The sequence below is a fragment of the Panthera tigris genome, chromosome B3, assembly GCF_018350195.1.
Source record: "Panthera tigris isolate Pti1 chromosome B3, P.tigris_Pti1_mat1.1, whole genome shotgun sequence".
Taxonomy (NCBI): Eukaryota; Metazoa; Chordata; class Mammalia; order Carnivora; family Felidae; genus Panthera; species Panthera tigris.
In genome coordinates this window covers 3074410-3098453 of record NC_056665.1, presented here as the reverse complement: position 1 = coordinate 3098453, position 24044 = coordinate 3074410, and the positions used below count along the sequence as shown (strand labels likewise).

At 48.2% G+C, this 24044-nt stretch overlaps 1 protein-coding gene and 1 long non-coding RNA gene across 3 annotated transcripts in view; one reads left to right on the top strand and one right to left on the bottom strand.

Moving 5' to 3' along the window:
* The window catches only part of EFL1 (elongation factor like GTPase 1), a 121269-nt gene that overhangs the window by 52152 nt on the left and 45073 nt on the right, over nt 1-24044 (top strand). The gene's annotated exons all lie outside the window — the stretch shown is intronic.
* Nucleotides 357-23743, bottom strand: LOC122239355. Its single transcript, XR_006218337.1, has 3 exons — nt 23543-23743; nt 17032-17168; nt 357-557 (listed from the first exon to the last, which is right to left on the bottom strand). It is a non-coding gene; the product is annotated as an uncharacterized LOC122239355 (long non-coding RNA).

The following is a 24044-nucleotide window of genomic DNA, read 5'->3' as shown; positions in this document are numbered from 1 at the left end:
ATTTTGTTATTTCAAAGGAAATCTCAACAGTCTGTGACTCTTAAGTCTTTGTGGTATTTTTTGTAATACATTAAATTCACTTACTAGTGAATTTCTTTTAAATACACCCTATTATCAACATTGCTTCACTTGGAAAGAATCTATTTTAATCAGTAAATAACCAGAGCCTTACTTAGTATTAAAAGTTTCAGCTGGTTTTCATAATTTTCCTTTTACAGATGATAACGATTTTATTGTTTCCTTATCATGTGTCTTGTTTCTTGTTTTTATATCTGCCTGTAAAAATATGATAGGTAATGATGACCACTGCTGTGCTCTGATATTCTGTCTGGTTCTTCCCTAACTTTAATGAAAGTACCCATTTTAGTCTCAGGTTTTGCTGGTACCCGTTGATTCATGTCTCTTATTTACCATGCCACCAAGTATGCTTTTTTTTCCAACCGAGAATAGATACTAAATTTTATGGGTGTGTTCTCAGCAGCTTTTCTAGTCGCTGTAATTGATGTCGTGGATCATATTTAATTATTTCCTGATTATTCTTCATGGTGCTTGCATTCCTGGGGGAAAAAAAAAAAGAAAAGCAGCCCCTGATCATTGCACGTTCTTGTCACACACCGTTCTGTTCGGCTAACTAGCATTTCGTCCAGATTTTTCTTGGATGCTAAGTAAGTTTGGCTCTTATTTTCTTGGTATTTCCAAAACAGGAAACTTCATCTCTTACCGCCTCTAGAGCTGCTCTGCGTGATGGCAGTCACTAGCCTTATGTGCTTTTTTAAATTTAAATAGGTTGGGATCAAGTAACATTAAAAGTTCCCTCCATCAGATGCACTAGAAACCACGCGTCCCTCCTGGCTACCGAACTGGATGTGGCTGTTCTAGGGAGATGTCTGTAGAAGGTGAGAATTATCTTTCCTTTGAAGGTTTGGAAGTAGTTCACATGTAAGATCATCTGGACTAGGTACCTAAAATGTTTGATTCTTTGAGTCTGGTCTGTTGTCTTTCTCCTGACCCGTTCTGTGTGTGCGTTCTCTTTATTTCTTTATTATATAAGTTTGTCTTTGTATTTTGATCTTATAGCTCATGTGTGAATTCTAAGGGTTACGTTTTAAGTTCTCTGTAGAGGTCGTTTTCAGTATCGTGTAGGCCAAAATATACTAGGTCCATTTGAAATATGCAGATAATGAATGAGAGTTCTCTGCTGGGAGAGGGATAACCACCAGGCTCTTTATATCCACATATGAACGTTTGTTTCTTAAAATTGTGGTAACAAACATCATGTAACATTTATCATCTGAACCACTTTTAAGTGTGCAGTTGAATGGTGTATTTTTGATGTAAAATTAATCACGCTTTCTGTTTAAAACCTGTACGTATTTCTTTCAGAAATGATCTTCTCTCGTATTCATAGCTTTCTGTGTCAGTATGTTTGCTGTAACTCCCAGGACAGGGATACACGGGGGTGCAGTACTGGTGTCTCATTCCTGATGGTGCAGGAGTCCTCAAGTACATTATACTGTGTTTCCACGGGATTTCATCCGCAGAGTCTTTATAATGATACAGTGACTGCAATCACTGTTTCTGTTTACTAGAGTAACTTTTTAAATGTGGGGGCGCCCAGATGGCTGCTCTGTTAGGTGGCTGCCTTCAGCTCGGTCACGACCTCACGGTTAGTGAGTTTGAGCCCCGCCTCAGGCTCCCTGCTATCAGTGCAGAGCCTACTTTGGATCCTGTCCACCCCCCCTCCCCCCGCCCCTCTGTGCGCTCACGCTCTCTCTCTCTCAAAAATAATCATTAAAAGATTTTTCTAACGTACATAGACGTTGACATTTATCAAATGGTCTTTTCTACACCTTTCAGGTGATGTTTTCTCTTTCTTGAGCCACTTACGCCATGAATCACAGTAGTAACACATTTCTTACTATCAAATGAGTCACGTATTCCTGGAATAAGCTATTTGTTGAATGCATTTCAATACGTTAACAAACCAATGAATTCAATTTGTCGCTGGTTTTTTTCTGTGTAACGTGTTTATGTTTGTAAGTTGGGCAGACCCGTATTTTTTTTTTAACTTTTTTATTTTAATCTTTACTTTTGAGAGAGAGAGAGAGAGAGAGAGAGAGAGAGACAGAGTGTAAACAGGGGAGGGGCAGAGCGAGAGGGAGACACAGAATCTGAAGCCTGCTCCAGGCTCTGAGCGGTCAGCACAGAGCCTGACGCGGGGCTCGAACTCACACACCGCGAGATCATGACCTGAGCTGAAGTCGGATGCTCAACCGACTGAGCCACCCAGGCACCCCTAGCTGATCTGTATTTATATATATATATATATTTTTTTTTATATATATATATTTTATATATATATACATATATATATTTATTTATTTTAAGTTTATGGAGTTTACATAAGAGCATCATACCAGCTGCATGAGGCAAATAACAAATGAGGGATAGTTTTCACTGTGTTTTGTTTTATGGAATAGTTTAAATGGCACAAGGATTTTCTGGTCCTCAAACAGTTTTGACAGTAACACCCATAAAACCACCTACACCTGGTTGGTCATCAGCGTACAGATTTGATAATTTTATCAGCTGTTATTCTCCCTTTCAGGTTCTTTTTACCGTTCCTTGTGCTGGCTTTTGTACTTCATGCTCTCATATTATTTCAGATTGATTATTTAGTTCATTTGCTTGGATACTGGCATTAATATTGATTATAATAATGACATCCCGAGTTAGCATCTGTTAGTGCTTACCACGTGCCAGAACCTCCTGTGTCTTCAGGGCTGAGTATCTGATTTCCTCAGGGCCAAGGGCAGTAGATACATTCTATGGTGGGGAAAACTGAAGTTCACAAAGGTCACGTAATAATATACATAGAAAGCTGGGATTTTTGTCTGCCTCCGTATCTGTAGTTATCTAACCTTCTTTGTTTCTATATTGATTTTTGTTTCCCTTTTCTTTGATCAGTCTTATTGGGTTGTTTGTTATATTGTATTTTTACTTCTATTCTTAATTCCTCATCTATTATAGGTTTATTTTTATTTTTTTTAAGTTTATTTATTTATTTTTGAGAGAGAGACAGAGAGCGAGCAGGGAAGGGACAGAGAGAGGGGGAGAGAGAATCCCAAGCACGCTCTGCACTGTGAGCACAGAGCTCAATGTGGGGCTCAAACTCACAAACCGTGAGATCATGACCTGAGTCGAAACCAATAGTCGGACACTTAACCAACCGCCTGAGCCACCCAGGTGCACCTGTTTTTTTTTCTCAAATGTTTTTATTGATTTTTGAGAGAGAGAGCAGGGGAGGGTCAGAGAGAGAGGGAGGCAGGGGATCTGAAGCGGGCTCTGCGCTGACAGTAGAGAGCCCGACCCGGGGCTCAAACTTAGCAACCGTGAAATCATGACCTGAGCCTAAGTTGGACGCTTAACCTGCTGAACCACCCAGGCGCCCCTGTTACAGTTTTTAATATATTAATGTAGCACCTTTATGAAGCCTTACCTCCTATTTATCACTAATTGTCTCGTTTTATTACTGTCTTTGAGAAGATTTGTTTCCTGTTTTTCCTCCTCTTCGAATGAATGTGTTCATGGCCTGAATCTTAGTATAACCTTGGCTAGATTTCTTCAGTTTTATACATTGTTCTCTTTATCACTGCATTTGTCTGTGTGCCTCCCGGCCCGTGGCTGTAGCTGCACTTTACAAATGGAACCAGCTGTGGGTCCCTTCTGCTCCGAAAGCACCGGGCTGTGCGGTGGCAGGAATCCCCTTGTCTGTGACCTCAGGTGAATTGTTGGCATATGGTTTGGCAAAATGCTTGTTCCCCGGGTTAAGGGGTGTCCGCTGATCCTTTTTTCATGGACCGAAGCAATTGGCAGTAACTGTGTAACTTCTTTTGAATGACATAGGTTATCACAGGTTTATAACCTAAGGATTGTCTGTCAATAAGGTCATTGCCTTTCTAGACATTATTTGAGAGCAAGGGATTATTTGATGGAAATTTTCTTCCCCACCATCTCGAAATAGTACATTCTTCTTTTACTCTTAGATGGCACCTGCAAGGTGGAGAGCAGATCTGACCTCTTTTCTTGGTATTTTTCACGCGTGACGGAATGGGGAAATGACGTGACTTTTGTAAATGGTTTAACGAAAGTTGGGAAGATGTCCTTGTTGATTGGTGTAATAGTCTTCTCGTTGACAAGGTGAGATCTGATTTTTTCCCAGCGGACAGACAATGGGCCAGTTGCCAGAAAGCCCAAAAAACACGCTCTCGTGCCCCTCGGTTGACTGCGTGACTCCAAGATGCGGCGAGCCCGCTTGCAGGCAGGCGTGTGTATCAGAGAAGTTTTCACGTCGGCTCCAAACGAGGAGATGTGGACAGGCGTGTACTGTTTAGGAGAGCAAAGACAAACAAACAAACCAAAATGGCAACAACGTAAATGTCCGTGGACGGAAGGGTGAGGAAGTAAAATGTGGTACAGTCACGAGGAAAAAATACCATCCCAAGTGAAAGTGAATGACACTGGGCACCAGCTGGGGTCAGTCTCACGGAAACGGTGGATTTGAAAAGCAAGTTGCCGAGCGTTTATGTGGAGGTTAAAAACCTGTAAATAGCAACAGATACATGCATAATAAATGATACACGGAAAGGTAAACCGCAAATTCAAGGCAGTAGCTCCCTGGAGAGAGGGTTTGGTTGAGGAAGGGGGCGCACAAAGACGGGAAATGTCTTTGTTCTTCCCGTGACTCGTAGGCTTGTGTTGCCTGTTCTGATTCGCCTTCTGAGTTTTTTACGCCTTGAGTGTCATCTGCTGTACTTTTTTAAATTAGGAAGGAAGGCAGTGTTAATACCTTTACTTGACATCATTGGTGCCGCCTTAGAGAATTTGTCCCCGCGGGTTGAGCCGAGAGGTGGCCTGGAGTTAGGATGCTGCGGGTTACGCTGCAGCCGAGCGGCGTTTACTTTGTAGTCAGGTGAGGTGCTTACCCGCTCTGATCTGCGTCCTACCTTGCAGATGACGATAATGGAAGGCTGTGGGGTGGCGACCCTTCTTTTGTTTCTAAAAATAGCAAACGGCAAAATGTTAAGCAAGGAGCTTATTACTGTTGATTTCCATGGGAAATGTCGTTAGTTGACTGCCAGAAGTCACACATGTAAAGACAATAAATCCTAAGTGAAGCCCTTAAATACGAAGATTAAAGAACACTTTTCCAATCGAATGTGGCATCTGTTTGAATGCACTTCCTTTTCTCTAAGGAAAGATGTCCAGGTGGGCCGTCATAAGCATTTTGATGCTTCCCTCGTTCTGGGGAAGCCCACCTGAAGAATGTTCCAGCGGTCCGTGTAGAAATCAGAGGCTCTGGCTCTTTCTGAAACTACTTCTTGGCTCCCACTCTTCTTCCTAGGTATTCAGTTACAAAGAATCAAAACTTCTGTCAGCTTCTTCAGGAGAAAACACAGGCTAGCACAGATGACAGGAAGCAAGACGAAGGCACTATGCTTGCGACCCCTGAATTGTCCACATTGCCTTCGGACCCCCGCTCCAAACTTGGCATCGGAGCCGGACTCCAGAAGTAGGCTTCTGGGAGAAGGAGGAGTGGCTGACGGGCGCAAGGCTGTGGCTTGCACCTGGAGGGAGGTGGAGACTTTTCTACCGAGAGGCAAGTGCGCAAGCTTGAACACAGAGTGCGGAAGGAACAGATTCTTCCGTGAGCGACCGGGCCACGTGCCCGGACAGCAAGGCCTCGAGCTGTTGAGGGTGGATTCAGAGTTAAGGTGTGAAATTTTTTTTTTTTTTTGCAAGACGTTATTAACTATAAACATGGGCATATATTCTTCTAAAGTACTATTCTGAAAAAACTGATTCACAACACAAATATAAAGCGCACCACAGGATTGCAGTATAGTTTGTTTCCTGAAAAGGAAGTGTATTAGGTTTTTAAGCTGTTATTTGCAAGGGAAATCCTTAGTCAGATGTCTGTAATTAGCAGCAGGAGCTGAGAGTACACGGGTTCCTCCTGGAATAAAATAGACTGTGGCCTTCTTCCAGTTTTGTAGCTGGGGAGGAGAGTCACCGCGCCTTCAGCAGGGAGTGAAGTCCCTCCGTCCTGTGCAGGTGGGCACTCAGCTCCTTCCATCCTGACACTTCACACAAGCTGACGTGGGGACGGAGTCCCTTAAGGGGAAGACATCCCTTTAGAATAGTGGACACATTTTCTTTTCAGTGTAAATATTCTGGAATTTCGTAGCTGAGAGCGAAATCCTTTTCTTGGCCCGAACATTCCTCATTAAAGGGTATTGGGATAGTAGCATTTCGTTTCAATGTGATAGGATTTTTCAGGACCCTGGAGCCACGTTGTCACTTGGCAATCCTTTGTCGCTCCTGCAGTGCACTGAGTCGAGCTGCATTTTGCTCCCCTCGGTGCGACCAGGCGTTCTGGGAGGCTCACAGGTGCATATTAGGCTGGAAAGCACAGGATGTTAGAGAAACAGAGACGTTCTGAGCGTCCACTCTTTTTTCTGCCTCGGTCCAGTCGAGAGAAGAGCACCGTTCTGCGCTTTGTGAGGCCGCTGTTGGCCCCGGGAGCCATTTGAAGCCCCTTTCCTGTCTCCCGAGCTGAGGGTGCCCCCCCCCCCTCCAGCCCCAGGCAGGCAGAACCCAGGAGTTCGTTGTCCAGAGAGCTGCTCTGTCCCCAGTTTGCGGGCCGTTCTCAGAGCTGTGGCCGATGGAGACCCAAGGCCCACTGGTTCTTTCCTGTTCTCTTCCCTTTTTAGTCCTCGTGGTCTCCTCCAGATGCTTTGTTCTCTTTCTTACTCTGCTCTCATGTTATATAAACCCCATGTGCTCATTTAAGTTCTTCTAGGCACGGACTGGCTTACCCGTAAACTCCTCAGCCTTACTTTTGTTCCCAGAGGCAAGGCTCTTGGGCCAGCACTTTTATCGTTCAGTTTCCTCCGATGTGTCATCTGTTATTGGGCTCTGTTTGCGGTTCCGATATATTGTCAGTCCGTAGTGTTTGGTTTTCATGGTTTCAGTGGTTTGTGTTTTAATCTCATTTTATCACTATTTATTCCAATGGGTTTTTGGCCATCCTTGGACATTTATTTATTCTTCCTTGTGAACTTCAGATCATTTTATTACATTCCAGTACATTAAGTATTTATAGTATGATGTTTCATTTACAGAGGTACATCACGATCACCTTTCTTTTACTATAAATAAAGCTCAGTAATATAGAAGACCTAGGCAGTGTGATGTCCGTAAACACGCATCCGTACGTACACGTGCTCCTGTGAAAGGCAATAATGTTGTGTGAATCTGTAAGTACATTTGGGGAGAATTGGCATCTGTGTCCCGTGGAGCCATTTCTCATGACGGGGAGCTCAGGAGGGGGCCGTGACTCACACCCAGCACGACATTGTACCAGCCTCCTAACTTGATTACCACATCACGTAAACAATGAAAATTGTCCCGGTGCTGATCTCTTCGGGGAAGAAGCCCTTTCCATTTTTATACAGGGTCTGAGTTGTGGGCCCCAGGCCTGCCTGTGTGCCCCTGAGCCAGCCGGCAGCTGCCAGAATGACTTCTTCTGCCGCAGGGTCTTACCTGAAACGGGTTCCTGGATATTGGGGAGGTCCAAGGTCTCTTATTTTTAACTTGTGGAGAGAGCAGGTTCTCTCTTGGTGGCATAAATTAATTCTGGCAGGCCTGGGTGACCTGTAATCTAGTTCTGGTTTTTAAAGATTGGATTTGGATTGGACCGAGCATTTGGATGAGATCTTTCTCTGAGCTGACATAGATTTTCCGTACTTTTTCCCTTTCTTCGGACATTTGAGATTTGAGGGTGGGGGGATTTGGGCAAAGGAGGAGGGGACATCAGTGTCTCTCATAAGCCTCTCTCAGGATCCAAAGTCTCTTAAAAGAAAAATGAGATCTAATTTTTTTTTAGCAGGTAGTGAACTATTGTTTGCTTTAAAAAGACAAACTTTTGTTTGCTTAGTTTTATAGACGAATTACTATCTTACATTCATGTATTTTGTGTGTATTATGTATTTGGCTCTGTACTAGGTTGGGTTTTTCATGCTGGGTGCTTGAATTTAGTCTTCCCAATTACTTATAGATCTTTCACAGATTTGATCCCAAACCAGCCAGTAAGGCAACCTGTCTGTTACGTGAGAAACAACCCTGGTTGGCCGATGGAGACCTCCGGCCAGTCGGCCACTTTGGTGGAAGTCAGGTTGTGTCCGTATGAAGTCAGGTTGTGTCAGGTGATGTCTTATGGCCTTTCCTTCTCTCTTGGTTGGCTTTCCAAGAACCCTCCTACACCTGCCTGGTTTCTCCAACGTCTCTTAGTGGCTCTGCTGTTCTCAGCAGCCTCCCTGCCCTCCTCTCTCTCTGCATTGCTCTAGGTGACATTCAGAAAGCCAGGGGTCCAGAGGCCATTTGGCAGTCAGGATAGGAATTTCCCTCCCTAGAGACACTTGTCACCACCAGGAGCTTTAGAAGAGTATTCGTCACCCTGATTGGATGCATGGGGACCAGGCTGCACGTGGCTGTGCCCAGGAGAGGTCCAGGATGGCTCTCTAGGACTTGAGCCATCTCAGAAGCTCTGGCACTTTCTCTGATCCTTATTCACACCAGCCTTGATTTCTGGGCAGGGGCCGTGTGGGGCACGTCTGCTCTCAAAGCCACCCGTCCCCCTGGGATGGTGGAAGTGGTTCCAGCTCTTAGCCGGGGCTGCAGCTACCCCGAGATGAGCACAAGGGGGCGGCCTTTTCCATCGGTTCTCCGTGTATCAGAGGAGAGAGGAACAAAGGCAGGCGACAGTGAACGCGTGCAGGAGCCCTGCCCGAGCCGCGTGTGAAACTTGGAACCGTGAACCGTGTGTACGAAGAGTGCTGAGCTGTCTGGTGAGGGGACTGAAGCTCGTTAACCCAGCCGGGGTTCTGGCTTGGCTGCTGTGAACCACACCCTCTAGCCCAGGGCCCTGCACGTGGCACGAGGGCACTTTGGACAACTGCAGGTTTACAGGTGTCTGTCACCAAAGCAGGAAACTCAGTCGTGGTTTCCGCTTGGTGTTTGAGCCTGAAGAACAATTTTATAGCTGCCATTTAAATTTATTTTGGTCCTTCCTCCTTCTCTCCCTTCCTTCCTGCCCTCCTTCCCTCCTCCCCTCTTTCCCTCCTCCCTTCCTTCCCTCCTTCCCTCCTTCCCTCCTTCCCTCCTTCCCTCCTCCCCTCCTTCCCTCCTCCTGGCCCTCCCACCTCCGTTCCAGGCACTAAAACCATCGTTTTAGCTGTATGTTTTTTCCCTTTGGTTTTCTCTTCATCTTAGAAACTGAGTTGTGACTCCTTGCATTGTTTCTACTTGGGAAAAAGCATTACTATGAAAAGATATGCTGGTTCGTAGGCAGTGAAGCAGAATATAAAACCTCACTAATATCCTGATCTCCCATGCAATTAGAAGCACATTGTCACCGGTTTTATGTTCCCCAGATGACTGTTTGTTAATTTACAGCCGTTCGGTCACATTTCAAAGGATTCGGGTCTGTTGGTTCAAGCGCAGGTTTGAAGCAAGAGTTGCTGTTCCTTCACCCTCGTGTGGGAATGCGTCTTACCATCTGAGTCTGGAAAGGCTGCAGGAAATCAGATATGCTTTGAAAATCAAAGGCAAAGCCCCGTCCCCCTGGGGGCGGGAATGCAATAGGGGCATGTTTTCCTTTAGGTTTCTACAGAAGCAGCAATTGGTAGATTTATTGTGTAATAATTGTTTTTCTTCAAAGCCACAAGCCTTCAATTTTTCCAAAATGACCATTGTCATTTCATTTTCTCAACAGTCCACATTTGCATATCTTTTGTTGACTGAGGAGGGAAGCCACGTTTGTAAGTGCTGTTGAAGGACACATCAGGCCACCTGACCAGCACTCACTGAGCACCTCGTGCATGCTGGGTGTTACGTGAGTCACCTCTGTGTAGGTTTGTTCCCAGCAGCCTCACCGGACACTTGAGGGGCACATTTGCCATCTTTGTTTGCCCCTGGGAAGTCGGAGACCCGGGAGGTTTCAGTCACAAGAGAGGACTGTCCTGGCCGCCCCTTCTGAGCTGGATTTTGTTTCCTACTCAGTTAGTTGTGTGGCCGAGATTATGTTAAATACTTCTGCCCCTGGCCCTCCTTGCTTTGTCCGATCTTCTGGTCTTTGAAATGCTGTTCTGCTGTGATTTGGGACCTCAGGCCTGCAGAGTCCTTGAATTTCATCCTTCCCATAGTCCAGTCCTTGCTTCCTGTAAAAAGGGAACCCGAGACTCAGAGAGACACCGTCTTTTCTCAACTTGGTTGATGAGCGTGGAAGGTGGAACCCAGGTCTTTCCTTGATAAGGGAGAAAACCGTGGGAAGGACCGGAGGAGAATCACTGGGCTGCTCCCCAAAGGGAGAAGAGAGAAGCGGACCACTGAGAAATTGTCAGTTTTCCCTGGTTTAGAAAGAAGCACGGGGCACCAGGGTGGCTCAGTTGGTTAAGCGTCCGACTTCGGCTCAGGTCACAATCTCTCAGTCTGTGAGTTCGAGCCCCGTGTCGGGCTCTGTGCTGACAGCTCAGAGCCTGGAGCCCGCTTCGGATTCTGTGTCTCCCTCTCTTTCCGCCCCTCCCCTGCTCATGCTCTGTCTCTCTCTGTCTCAAAAATAAATAAAAACATTAAAGAAAAGAAAAGAAAAGAGAAAAGCGGCACTGTATACAGAGGTGAGGTAGTGAGACTGCCGTCCCCGAGGAGATGTCTTTTCCAGCGGCCCATGTACTTCTTCACTGCTGATACCACACCCCAGCGGCCTTGACTTGTCCTGTGTGTGGACCTCACAGAGCCTGCGCCCTCCACTGCGCCCCGCCCCCCACCCCGCACCCCCAGGCCTGGTGCCTTGGCTCTCACCACTCTTGAATACATCAGGGTTTTTAAGAGTTTATTTTTATTGAGATGTAAGTATAACACTGTCCGAAGTTCATGTGTGCATTGTGTTCATCTGCATCGTTTGGATCCCACCGTACGATTCCCCTGTGGCGTTAGCTTCTGCCCGTATCACGTCACATGATCGTTTCTTTTCTGCGGCGGGAACACATCAGATCTGGTCTCGGGACTTACTTATCTGCTGGTTGCAAGTCTGTCCCTGAAAAGAACATCTCCCCTACTTCCCCCGCCCCCCAGCCTCTGCTGGGCACCATTTTAGTCTCTGGTTCTGAGTGAGGCTTTTTCAGATTCCGCACGTAAGAGAGATCATACGGTATTTGTCTTTCCCTGTCTGACTTGCCTCACTTAGCTTGGTGCCCTCAAGGTCCACCATCCACGTTACGGCGAATGGCAGGATTTCCGTCCATTATTGTTCCATTAGAGTATCACACACGCCGCGACTTCTTTGTCCATCCCCCCGTTGATGGACACGTAGGATGTTTCCTACCTTAGCTGCTGTGAATAAGGGGGTGCAGATATCCTGTTCCCGTTTCTTCTGGATCTATACCCAGAAGTGGGATCGGCGAATCACGTGGTAGCCGTGTTCGTGTGTTTTGAGACTCTCCGTATTGTCCTATGGCGGCCGCCCGTTCGCATCACCGCCAGCAGCGTGTGCGTCGGACTTTCCTACGTGTGTGTTTCGGCCCGTGCCGTCTCTTCTCCCCCGGGTTCTCTTCTCCTTTGCTGCTGGTGAACTCAGACGCACATCCCAGCCCACGTGCCACTCCTCTGAAGCGTTCTCCCGCCGCTCCTGTGCACACATCTGGCTCCTTCCTTTGAATTCCTGCCTCTTTTAATACGTTGGTCGTAGAGCGGCAATTGCACGCCACGGTTCCTGTTTTCAGTTGGTGTCTCTGAGCTCCTGGGCAAGGATCCCCCCATCCTGGGGCCTGCTCCCCGTGGGGGTGCGTGACCCGGCCGGTGCGGTTGACCAGACAGCCGCGGACTGGCCCTCCGCGTGCCCTTCTGAGCGCAGGGACGGGATGGAATTTTGAGCCAGAGGACGAGAGTCTGTGGAAAGCCTGGGAGATGTCATTACCGCTATTCGTTGGTTTGCTGGCGTTTCCCTCCAGAGCACGAATGGGAAGACCGAGGTCCTCCCCGTCAGAAAGGGCGGGTGGGGCCCTGCTGACCAGGCGCTCGGGTTCCAGCCCGTGACCCCTGGCCACACCCTCTGCTCTGCTTCCCTGTCGCTCCTCGGGTTCAGTGTGTTCACCAGAAGGTGGTTTGTCCCGAGAGTTGACGTCGCAGGACGTGTGGTCAGGCAGGCTGGGTGTGGCACACGTGCGACGGTGTCTCTCCTGCGCAGAAATACTCCTCTGCCCAGATGTGAGATGGCTTGAGGCTGTTCGCGGCCTGAAGTCTCATAGCTGTGAGACTACAAGTCATGTAACGGAGGTCGGACCCACATCTTTCTGAATAGTCTCACTTTTTGAGTAACTTTTTTGGATTTGTTTGTGCCATAGAAGTCTAACGTGTTCATAGTTACTTATAGTAAACTTGGAAAACAGTTCCCCTCACGACGTTAGACAAGTTTACAACTGGAACCAGGTGTGTTAACCTGCTTTGTGTTAAAATACAAAACTGTCTTTAAAAACAAAAGCCCAGTGTTTCCAAAGCTCAAGTTATGACCAAATTTAAATGTACGAAGAAAATTTTTGTTTAATGTTTATTTTCGAAAGAGAGTGTGAGGGGGAGGGGCAGGGAGAGGCTCCAGGCTCCGAGCTGTCAGCACAGAGCCCGACACGGGGCTCGAACCCACAAACCACGAGACATGACCCGAGCCAGAGTCAGACATTTAACCTACTGAGCCACCCAGGCGCTGTCCCTCCCCCCCCCACCCCCCGCCTTTTTAAAATCTTTTTTACTGTTTTACATCTATTTTTAAATGTAACAAGTTTGTAGTTATGTTCTTTGCAAACAGCACAGAGTATTTTTGTGTGTGTGAATCCTTGCTTGTTTTCCATTTTCTTCAGTATGCCCCACTGACCTTCAGACCCTGAAAACAGGACCGTGGTGGGGAGGGGTATGGGCGGGAGGGGGTGAGCCCCGGAGCCCATGACTGCATCTCCGTTCCGTGGGAAAGTGGGCCGTTTATTTTCATACCAAGGGAGACCCCCCAGCCTGGCCTGTGTGGGTTGTTTGCTTTATGCCTGTTGTCTTGGAGACGTCGTTGTGGCCCCTTTCCCTCCTGAAAATCCTAGTTTGGATGATGGATTGTGTGGTCCACTCCAGTTATGATCGAAATATTTGTACTTGATTATTTTATTTTATGCTTTGATGTTAATGGGGTTTTTTTCCTGCATTTTTTATGCCATACTTTTGCGTACTGTTGGATTCCTTAATGTTTTAGAAGGCATGTCCTATTTTTAATTGTATGAATTGTTGTCTTTGATTTTTCAAATCGTTGTTTCAACTTAAGAGTCAACACTGAAATGCTCTCCTCTGTATCCCACCGATTTAAGGCTGAGACTATAAATTCCTTCAGGATGGTACCTGACTCCTCTTTGTGATTGACGGGGCCTAGGAATGCGCTTTGAACTAGGCAAGAGCTCACCCAGTGTGTCTGGAATGAGTCTTGGGAAGCGGTTTGGGCATGTGGAGTGAAGGGTGAAGTCCAGTGGGTCTGAGATCGGAGGGACGTCCCGCCGATGGAGGAGCCAGGTTGAGCTGGGGCTGAGGAGTCCGCGAGCCCCAAGGCACCACTGACCGAGCCCGGTTTCGGAAGAGATGCCGTTTATCTTGTTCTGTTCGCCGGGGCCCCCCCCAAGAAGTTCCCCGTGAACTCTTTTTCAGTTGGACTTGTTTCTCAGAGGTTCCACTGGTGCTAAATAGAAAGACGAAGGAGTTTTCCCTTGCCCAAGCAGAGAGCAGCAGCTCGATGTGGCCGGCGGGACCGTCCGCGAGGACACAGACCGCCGTGAGGACGAGGAGTGTGGGGGGACGGTCACTGCAGAGCCTCGCAAGGAGACCACGGAAGAGGCCAGAGATTTCTCTGCGCGTATTCCGCCGATTGAGCCATGGGTACTTGTTAGGGAAAGTCTCGGCTTCCTAATTTGAAAGCAAGGTGTATGTAGTAACCCTTACTCAGGTTTGAGCCAGAGGAGAGAAGGATGCCCTTTCTCAGACCTTAATTTGTAAAGTATGGCTTGTACTTTAATGGGCATTTTATAACACCAGAAAAAGATTAGTCCTTTTAAAGACTTTGCCAAATTTTACTCTAGCCAAGTGCCTTCAAGTTTAGGCAGGATATAGACAAACCTAACTGTTTTTACCTGTAATACTATAGACTGTCACGGATAAAAACCTTTGACAATGAGAAAGGACAGTAATCTTTGACTTTGTGTGGAGTGTAACGGTCGCTTATCTGCAAAGCTTCAAGGGGATACAACTGAGTGTGAAAAGGGATGGGTGTGGATAAATTGGGTACAAACATTCTGTCCCCAGTTATTAGGTAGCTGTTTACAACATGATTGATGCTCAGCAGATGTAAATATCGTTGAATCTGTATTGTTTTCCTCCAGCAAGTGTGTGTATTTGCTCATTGAGTTCACTGTTTCATTTTCAGGATCCAGTGGCCACAAACCAGAGCATAATCCTCGGGTGTTTTCTTTTTTTTTCAGTGTGTGTGTGTGTGTGTGTGCACACACACGGGTGTGCTTAAGATTTGAGTTGTTTTCTATACCTGCCTGTTCTCTGTTGGCAGATGTCACTGGTAGGCTTTCGTTTTGATTTCACTCGTTTGGATTTCAGAGGTAGCACGTGCTGATAGTTAATATCTGGACAAATACTGAGATGTCACAAAAGTAACAGTCTCGTCTCTGCCACCAATTCTTTGTTGTTACCACCAGTAACACATTGGTGTGTGTTCTTCCGTGGGTGTTCCCCATACGGTACATACACTCCCCCTCTCTCTCTCTCTCTCTCTCTCTCTGTCTCTGTCTCTGTCTCTGTCTCTGTCTCTTTCCTCTTTTCTCCGGAACTGGTACTCAATATATCATTATTCCGGTGCGGTTCAGCAGACCCGCCTCGCACCCTCGCTCCCCGTGTTGGGAGGGATGTTGCGTGACAGGTGTGTATAACCTGTCCTGTGCGTGTATCACGTTCTTCTGACACAGCTTCAGGTTCATTACTGCCATCAATTTCTTTATCGATTCACACGAGGGCTTTGCACCTTACCGAGCGGTGGAACCCACACGTGAGATGTTTGTTAGAACGCCCCGTCAGGCCTAGAGCAGTAAGGTCTGACCACGAGGGCTGCTGGGCATCATTTATGAATAATTCTAGCTTCTGTAATTCATAAAGGACAAACTGGTACATCCACTTGTGTTTTAATTATTTTAGTAGGTTCCGGACGTTTCCACACCTGGTCTTAGTGCATTTGTTACTTGCAGACCCGGTGTGCCTGGCCTTCTCTGCCCCAGCAGTTGTTTAAAAAAAAAAAAAAAAAATCCCATTAGCTGTGTCTTTAGCAGTTCTTTACTTCCGTATTTGTGGCTGGCTCTTGGCCGCATATTCTGAGTGGATGAGCGTAACTCTATAAATGTCATTGGACCAACACGTGTGTGTTCAAGTCTGAGATTTCTCATGGTTGGTATTCCGTGTCCATTTTCCTGGTGATGATTTTATCACCAACCAATTAGCTACAGCCAGAGATTGCCACTTTGCCACAAATACAGAGCTCTTTGTCAGAAAGACCACCCACAGCTCCTGAAGACCGACTTTCACACTGGATCACACAGTTTGCAAAAAGTTTTCCAAGGGAGTGAGCATGATGGGTTCGAGTGCAAGCCTGGGGCGCTTGACCAAAACCCCTGTTTGTGCCCGGTCACATATGGACGGGGTGTGATCGTATGAAGGTGCCTGGCCTGAGGCGCCCCCGGTGCGATGCCGAGCCAGACCTGGAGTAGAGTCTCACTGCTGTGTGCCCATGTCCAAGGTTGAAGGGCAGCGTCCAACTGAATGATTTCAGTTTGGGATTTCACGTCCAAATCCATTTCTAATATGATCGCCTTATGTTTTTATAGCATTATACGCTTTTCAGAATGCTTTTATCTGTCGTATTTGATCTGTGCAGTCTGCTCTTAGCTTCTATATTTCAAAGGCCAGTAATGGTTCGGTTGGAAGTAATACCTATTAGCAGGGTGACTTGGAAAACTTTGAAATCATTTCCAGGTGCGTTCCACAGGCTGCGTTTGAATGATGAAACCGTAAACTTGCTTTCCCGTAAAAGAAAACTTTGCTGCTTTAAGTGATCTTTGAAATTAGCAGCCTCCCAGGTTTCCGTCTTCTTGTTGTTTTCCTCCGTCTTTATAAGGAATGGATCCAGTTGACGTGGAGAATGAGTAGCTTGTGCGGGGAAGCTGAGGATGTGACCGAGGGGAAATACGGGGCCAAGAAAACTGTCCATTTTCCTTAAATACCTACGGTGCTGGAAATGCATTGTAAATAATTTTCATTATAGAAAATCCCTCTCACTTTTGGTTTTTGTTTCTTTGATCACCGTAGGGATACAGACTAGGATGGAGAAAACCCAAGGAGAATCAGAAAATAAAACAATAGCTGGGCAGTATGTTTATCGGGGGACTTTATTCAGATTTTACCTGTGACCCACCGTTCCTTTTTATTTTTATTTTTATTTTTATTTTTATTTTTATTTATTTATTTATTTATTTATTTATTTATTTATTTTAATGTTTATTTATTTTTGAGACAGAGACAGAGCATGAATGGGGGAGGGTCAGAGAGAGGGAGACACAGAATCCGAAGCAGGCTCCAGGCTCCGAGCTGTCGGCACAGAGCCCAACGTGGGGCTCGAACTCGTGGAGTGTGAGATCATGACCTGAGCCGAAGTCGGATGCTTAACCGGCTGAGCCACCCAGGGGCCCCACCAATGTCCCTTTTTAAAGCGTTCCACAGACTTTAAAGATAGGGTGTGTGCCCGCACACACACCCCTGATGTTACTCAGGACGCGAACGAGTATCATTTGACACAACAGTAGGACGCCTGTACTCGCCAGCCCTGTCCGTACCTACCGACGATTGCCTCACCGAGCTGGCACGGTGAGTCTCGGGCCTTCCCTCTTCTCCTGAGGACTCAGGAGTCCCACGAAACCCGAGTCCTCTGGCGCAGATGATCCCCCTCCGGAGCGGACACGGAAGAGTCGGTGGACCTGTGGAGAGATGGAACGTTCCAGAAGAGACCGGTTTGACCAGCGAAAGCGATGGGACCATCTGAAAGGGACTCCTTGTAAGAAACCGGGGAGAACCTAGGAAAATAAATGATCGTCCCGAGGTGAGACTAGCAGGGTGAGGCGCTGGTGCAAACCAGAGCAGATACTCAAGAAAAACAAATGAACTGAGGACAGAAAAATGACAGATAGGGCTGTGGGATTTTCAAACAAAGCAGTGGAGGGGCCGCTCCAAGACCGAGGAAGCCTGAGTCAGCGCACGAGGAGAAGGCCCTGCAGAAATGCCGAGTGAAGAGCCGGGACGTGGGGAACAGACGCCGCGGACTCGATGCACGGCCGTGTGTACCAACGTGCGTTCGCTGTCACACCAGAAAGAAATCCTGGAAGAAGAGTTTCCGGGGACAGAGCACGGAAGGGAGAGACACAGTGGAGGCTGGAGCAGGAGCGCACGAGAAGAGACCCCAGAGAAATCTCGAGAATTTCAAGAATAAAAAAATATATAGGGGCCCCTGGGTGGCTCAGTCGGTTGAGCGTCCTACTTTGGCTCAGGTCATGATCTCATGGTTCATGGGTTCGAGCCCCGCGTCGGGCTCTGTGCTGACGGCTCAGAGCCTGGAACCTGCTTCCGATTCTGTGTCTCCCTCTCCTTCTGCCCGTCCCCTGCTCGCACTCTCTCTCTGTCTCAAAAATAAATAAAAACGTTAAAAAAAATTTTTTCTTAATTAAAAAAAAAAGAATCGGGGAATTTGGTGGAAGAAAAACTAGTATTAGAACGATGACAAGACTTATTCAGGGGCTCCTGGGTGGCTCAGTCAGTTGAGCGTCCGACTTCAGCTCAGGTCATGATCTCGCAGTCTGTGGGTTTGAGCCCCGCATTGGGCTCTGTGCTGACGGCTGAGAGCCTGGAGCCTGCTTCTGATTCTGTGTCTCCCTCTCTTTCCGCCCCTCCCCTGCTCATGCTCTGTCTCTCTCTGTCTCAAAAATAAATAAAAACATTTTAAAAAATTTAAAAAAAAAAAAAATATATATATATATACATATATATATACGTATGTATATACGTATGTATGTGTGTGTGTGTATATATATATACATATGTACATATATATATATATATATATATATGTATATATATTCCAGAACATCCACATAGTTTAAAGCAGGGATACCCACGAGAAAAAGAAAAAATTAGGTCAGCATCAGGCTTCTCTTCTGGCCCCCAGAATTCAGAGTGGGGGAAGCCGTGATTCGTGAATTCTCTGTCCTCCCGGGTCCATCTCAGTCCCTTGTTAGAACATGAGCTTAATTCAGTAGGTGTATATCCTCCCTTTCTGTGTGTGAATTAAATGTAAAAACTGGATTCTAGACTTCAAGCAAAATCCCAAGTCTGCAGAATAGAAACCGCAGAAGCTGTTATATCATAAAATAAACTAAAAACAAAAGTCAGTAGTAAATCTTAATTCAAAATTATTCTCGCCAGTTAGATATTAAAATACCACCTCTTAAGTCACTTTTAGAGCAAAGTGGAAATTAAGTTTGCATCTACAGGGTGTCGTAATCCCTTGATTTGAGGCACTTGAATTTCATGGTAACCAAACGGTGTTAGTGGAGGTTCCGCCCAGTTTACAGTAATTTTTTTCACCATTAGAAGTAGAAAGTGAAAGTGGAACTTTGACCGTATATCCCGGCCTTGGCTCCCCTGCTCACTGGCAGGTGCTCCCCCGCAGGAAACTACTGCAGAGACAGCTGTGTTCGGTACCCCCGCCAGCTTCCTTTGTAAGGTGGTGTGTAACAGAGAGCATCTGTGAGATGGCGCTAAAAATAGATCAAAAACAGCTTACGCAAGAAAGTTCAACAAAACATCCAAGGGGTGCGGTGATCAGGAAGCTCAGGGTTCAGGGGAACGGTGAACAATTCAGCTCCAGAAAGTAGCTGACGGCCCTGCAGGCCGAGGTCCCGGTGGGGAAGAGCTCAGCAGAGGACCTGTGTGAGCCCCCAAATTACTGGGACTGGTCCCACAGCGCCGCAGGGGAGAGCAGCGTGAGCCCCCACCGCCAGAGAGGACCCGATGAGCCCCCACCGCCAGAGAGGACGCAAGCCCCGGGAATGCTGTTCCTGCAGGAACAGGAGCAGAGCCACGTCATGTCAACAGCACCCTCCAGCAAGCTGCAGTGGCAGCTCGGGTCTGGAAGAGCTGTCCTGGACCCTGCAGGGCAGGGAAGAGGGCGCTGCGGGGCTCACAAGAGCCAGGTGTTCAATTCTCGGGAATTTTGCTAACCAGTTATTAAACTCAGCCGTGATTATAAAGTAAATTATATAATTTGTAAGTAAGCTAAATTCTCAAACCTAAAGGTAATAGATATTCGAAAAAGGATCCAGAAATAAGCTTCTGATGCTTCTGGCAGTCGCAAAAAAAACAGTGAAGCCGGAACACCTAATTTTCAGGAATGGTTCCGTTCAGCCTGATCCAGCGTTCGACTGCTAAAGCAGCCATTTCCATTTATTTTGTATGTAAAGAGAGTATATTCTATGCTGGGCCTTACCAGAGAGGCAGACAACGTGGCAAGTACTTTAGAGTATTTTTGTGTTATGTTAATGGCCTTTCCTCCTAGTGCCCAGCGCCTGGCATTTTATGGATATCATTTATCTATGTTAAAAAAAATTTTTTTTAATGTTTATTTATTTTTGAGACAGAGAGAGACAAAGCATGAACGGGGGAGGGTCAGAGAGAGGGAGACACAGAATCCGAAGCAGGCTCCAGGCTCTGAGATATCAGCACAGAGCCCGACGCGGGGCTTGAACTCACGGACCGCGAGATCGTGACCCGAGCCGAAGTCGGCCGCTTAACCGACTGAGCCACCCAGGTGCCCCAATTTATGGATATTATTTAAAGGTAAAAAGGAGAGTACCTACTTGGATTTTGAAATCGACCTAAGTAAGATTCTGCATATCAAACAAACCCTACAGATGTGGTTCTGAAACTCTGAGTATAAAAAACTACCTTCTGCTTTTATTTATAAGAAAAAAATATCAGTAACTGATTCCACTGAAGAAAGGAGAGAAAGAACCAGTACCAGTATATACATAAATAGGAAAATGGGAAGATATTAATACACTAGAACTGATAAATAGCACATAAGTTTGAAAAGATCAGTGTGAGGATGCATTTACAGAGACCTGAATTGTGAGAGAATACCATATCCTTTTCTAGGCTGAGAGTAGCAGGACACTTAGAGCCCTGTACGTGTCAGTGCCAAATGGTACGGAGTTTTCATTTAAATTTGCATTTATTTTCTTATTAATGAGACGGAGCGCTCCATATCTGTTGGCCCCTTGTGTGACCTTTTTTGAATTGTGTCTTTGGCTACATTTTCAAATTGGGCTGTATTCATTTTCTCAATTCTTTTTATACGTGGAGGCTACTAATCTTTGTTCTGATACACGCTTTCCATAGTTTTTTTGTACTTTTTGGTTTGCCTTTTAACTTTCATTTTGCCATGGAGGAATTGTAAAATGTATAGGCAAAGGTGAGATTTTTTTCTTTTCTTTTTTTTCTCCTTAATTTCTCTTAGGAATTTAGAAGTTGAAATTTGTTTGCTGGTGTTATTTAGCTTTCTGTACTTTATTTTTTCTTTCCTTTTAAGAAGACACACACTGTAACAAATTAATAAAGCAGTGGCTGCTGGTCTCCCCCGCTCTCTGGTGAACATCCCCATTGGCTAGCGTTCGGCGTGGGGTTTGTAGGAGCAAGAACGAGTTCATGTCTCACTCCCTCACCCACCTGGTTTTTACCTTGGCCCGCCGTGTGAGGTGGTGTAATTTTAACTTGGAGTCTTTATTTTTGAAACTAGTGGCCTGACGTCCTGACCGGGTGGAGGGAGGGAGGCCAGAGACAGGCACCGGACACTCCCGGGGGGTCACACGTCCTCTGCGCGGCCGGCCGCATGTGTCCCGGGAGTCCCTGTGCGGGCCGCCCCGAGGTGTCGTCCTGCCAGGACCTGAAGACAGGTGTCTTGTCCTTCCCTGAGGCACCTGCTTGTCTCAGCACAGTCCGGGGAGTCGGGTCTCCTGACTCTGTAGCCGCTTGGCGGACTTCTCATCCACCTGACTCTGCCTTGCTCTTGTCCCAGGGCCTCACGTGAAAAAACTGCATTTCCCTGTTTTCATGATACATGTATTTTGGCGGTGGATCGTTTCGCCTCGTTTCATCCAAAAATCCTTTATCTTTCAACCCCTGAGGAATTTGGGAGTCGGGAGTTTTCATCCTCTCCCTTACAATCCACCCAGCTTCCATTTTCTTCTAGAAGGTGGCGGGGGGGTGGGGGGGTGGCAGGGGGATTCCCCGAACAACAGGAGGGGCACACGGGGCTGGAGGAGGTGCTGGGGGGGGGGTGTGCACCACCCCACGTCAGTTGCTGTCGCCCCACGTGGGCACACGGGCGTGGTTTGTGGCGGGGGGGCCTGCAGGCGGGTCTGGCCGGGCCCCGATTTGAGGTGCGGTGCCTCCGACGGGAGGAGGTTGCCGGCACTCAGGAAGTCTACCGGCCCGGGGGTGCGTTCGAGCTCAGCGCTTCCCACGCCAGCCTCATCATCGCAGGAGCTCGTCTGGCCCGGTGTTTGAGAACTTGGTGGAAACTAACGCGCCTCCGTCGCTCTGTGAGGTTCCCGGGAGTGTTGCAGTCCTGGCTGGAACTTTCCGGAGCCCTGCTCCCGTGGGTCCCGGGACCTGGGGTGGCCGCGCACAGCCCCGTCCGCGTGTCTCCGCCGTAGACCTTCCGCGTGGCCGTGCAGCAGCTGGCCTTTGCAGGGCAGGCGTTTATAACGACCCTTTGCTAACGATGTCGAAGGCGAAGTCTCAAGATTAAAAAGGATTATTAAGCACTGGTGATAATGACAGTGGGGACCCCGAGTCCCTGTTCTTGGCCTCCGTTCTGGCCTCGTTCACGTCTCCCGTCACCTCAGAGCCCTGCAGCGCCACAGCCCCACGGAAAGTAGCCGGGACCCGGGGCGGGACCGCAGGGCCGCTTCCCCCCCAAAAGGTGAGCCCCTCGTTAATAACGTGTCCTCCCCGGCTCCTGACGTGACCTGACGTTCTCCCTCTGGGCGGGTGTCCCGGCGCTGTGCACTTTTTAGGGAGCCCTGTGCTCGGTTTTGTTTCAGCCTTGGCTTCAGTCACTGCCTCAGAAGTGGGGCCAGCTGCCAGCTGACCCTGGCCACAAACAGAGAACAAGGGCCTATTGTAAACCAGTGATCATACTCGCAACGGCTAGAAATGCAGTGCCTCCGAGCCACAGAGTACGTTTTCCTGGACCGTCCTTGGAGCGTTGTTATTACTGCGTTTCTTCCAGCTCCTTCTATCAGATTTAGGGAGGGCGGGTGCGGCTTCGCCACACCCGTTCTCCTCAGCTGGCCTCCGGGGCCGTCCGTGGGGCAGGGGAGCGGGGACCGGACCCGGGGGCGGTGACCGCTAACAGCGAGGGGCTCCCGGGGCGGGGGGGATGACCCCACAGCGTAAGGAGATCAGCTGACCGAAGGAGCCATGAGAGCGGCTTCCGAAGAAAGCAACCTCGTGGCCACCTCGACTCTTACCGCCCCCCCCCCCCCCTGCCTGGACAGGTGGGCGGATCCCCCGGGCGTGGGCAGCACCTGCAGTTAGGAAGGAAACCAAGCTTGTGTTAAGCACAAAATCATTACAAAATGTGATTATCAGCCTTTCTTTCTCCCCACATTTGAGAAATCGATGCTCCTGGCTCCTTAGTATTCAGCCCGAGGGCGTGTGCGGTGGAATGCCCGGGACAGGTCCTCAGCTCAGCCGTTGCCCCCACAGACCCGGGCCTCCCATGGGCCATCACCGCCAGCCCTCTTTCCTGCTGTGGGACCCCTCCCTCCTGCGGACCTCATCATTGCCTCTGTGTCCAGTGCCTTTGGAAAGATGCCCTCGGGGCGCCTGGGCGGCTCAGTCGGTTGAGCGTCCGACTTCGGCTCAGGTCATGATCTCACGGGTCATGATCTCATGGTTCGTGGGTTCGAGCCCCGCGTCGGGCTCTGTGCTGTCAGCATGGAGCCTGCTTGGGATTCTCCCTCCCTCCCTCCCTCCCTCTCTCTCCCTCTCTCTGTCTCTCTCTCCTTCTCTCTGTCTCTCTTTCTCAAAATGAGTAAATAAATGTAAAGAAAAATGCCCCGTGCCAGAGGGGCTCGGCCCGGACATACAGGGGAACCCGGCCTCCCTCCCGCTTGCTTGTCTGCAAGCTCACTTCACCCCACGTTCTGGCTCCTTGTCCTTTGTCCCCGTAAAATGTGACTTCCCGGCGGCTGGCCGTCCCCTCCTCCCTCTGGACGCACTCAGTTTGTCTCACCTTTCTTAATGGAATGACGCGTCACCTGCGGGTGGCTCTTGTGGGGACCCTTGACTTGGTGAGCCGGCACCTTGCTTCGCGGAAGAAAACCTGAGGGGGAGGGAGCAGCTTCCTCAGACCCCGGCTCACAGCGGCCTCGCGGGCGGCACCAGCTGGACACCTCTGTCACGCAGCTAACTGCCGAGGCCTGTACCCGGAGGAGGGAGCTGGAAGTTTCTAGGGGGTTTCCGTGGAAACGGAAGTGTTGGGAAAGACATGATAGCGAAAGGCTTGTGTTCTTCCAGCAAGTGAGAGCGGAGGCAGTGGAGTCCCTCGGAAGAAGGTGATGGAATCCAGCACAGGCCAGCCAGCAGGGGCCTGACGGGAGGCGACGTACGAACGCCCCCAGTAGATGTTCGCGATGAAGGAGTGAGTCCCCACACACGCTCACACAGCCAGAGGCCCCTCGTCAGGGAGGTGGGCTGCTGTGACCTGTCATCTCAGATGACAGTCAGAGGCTTTA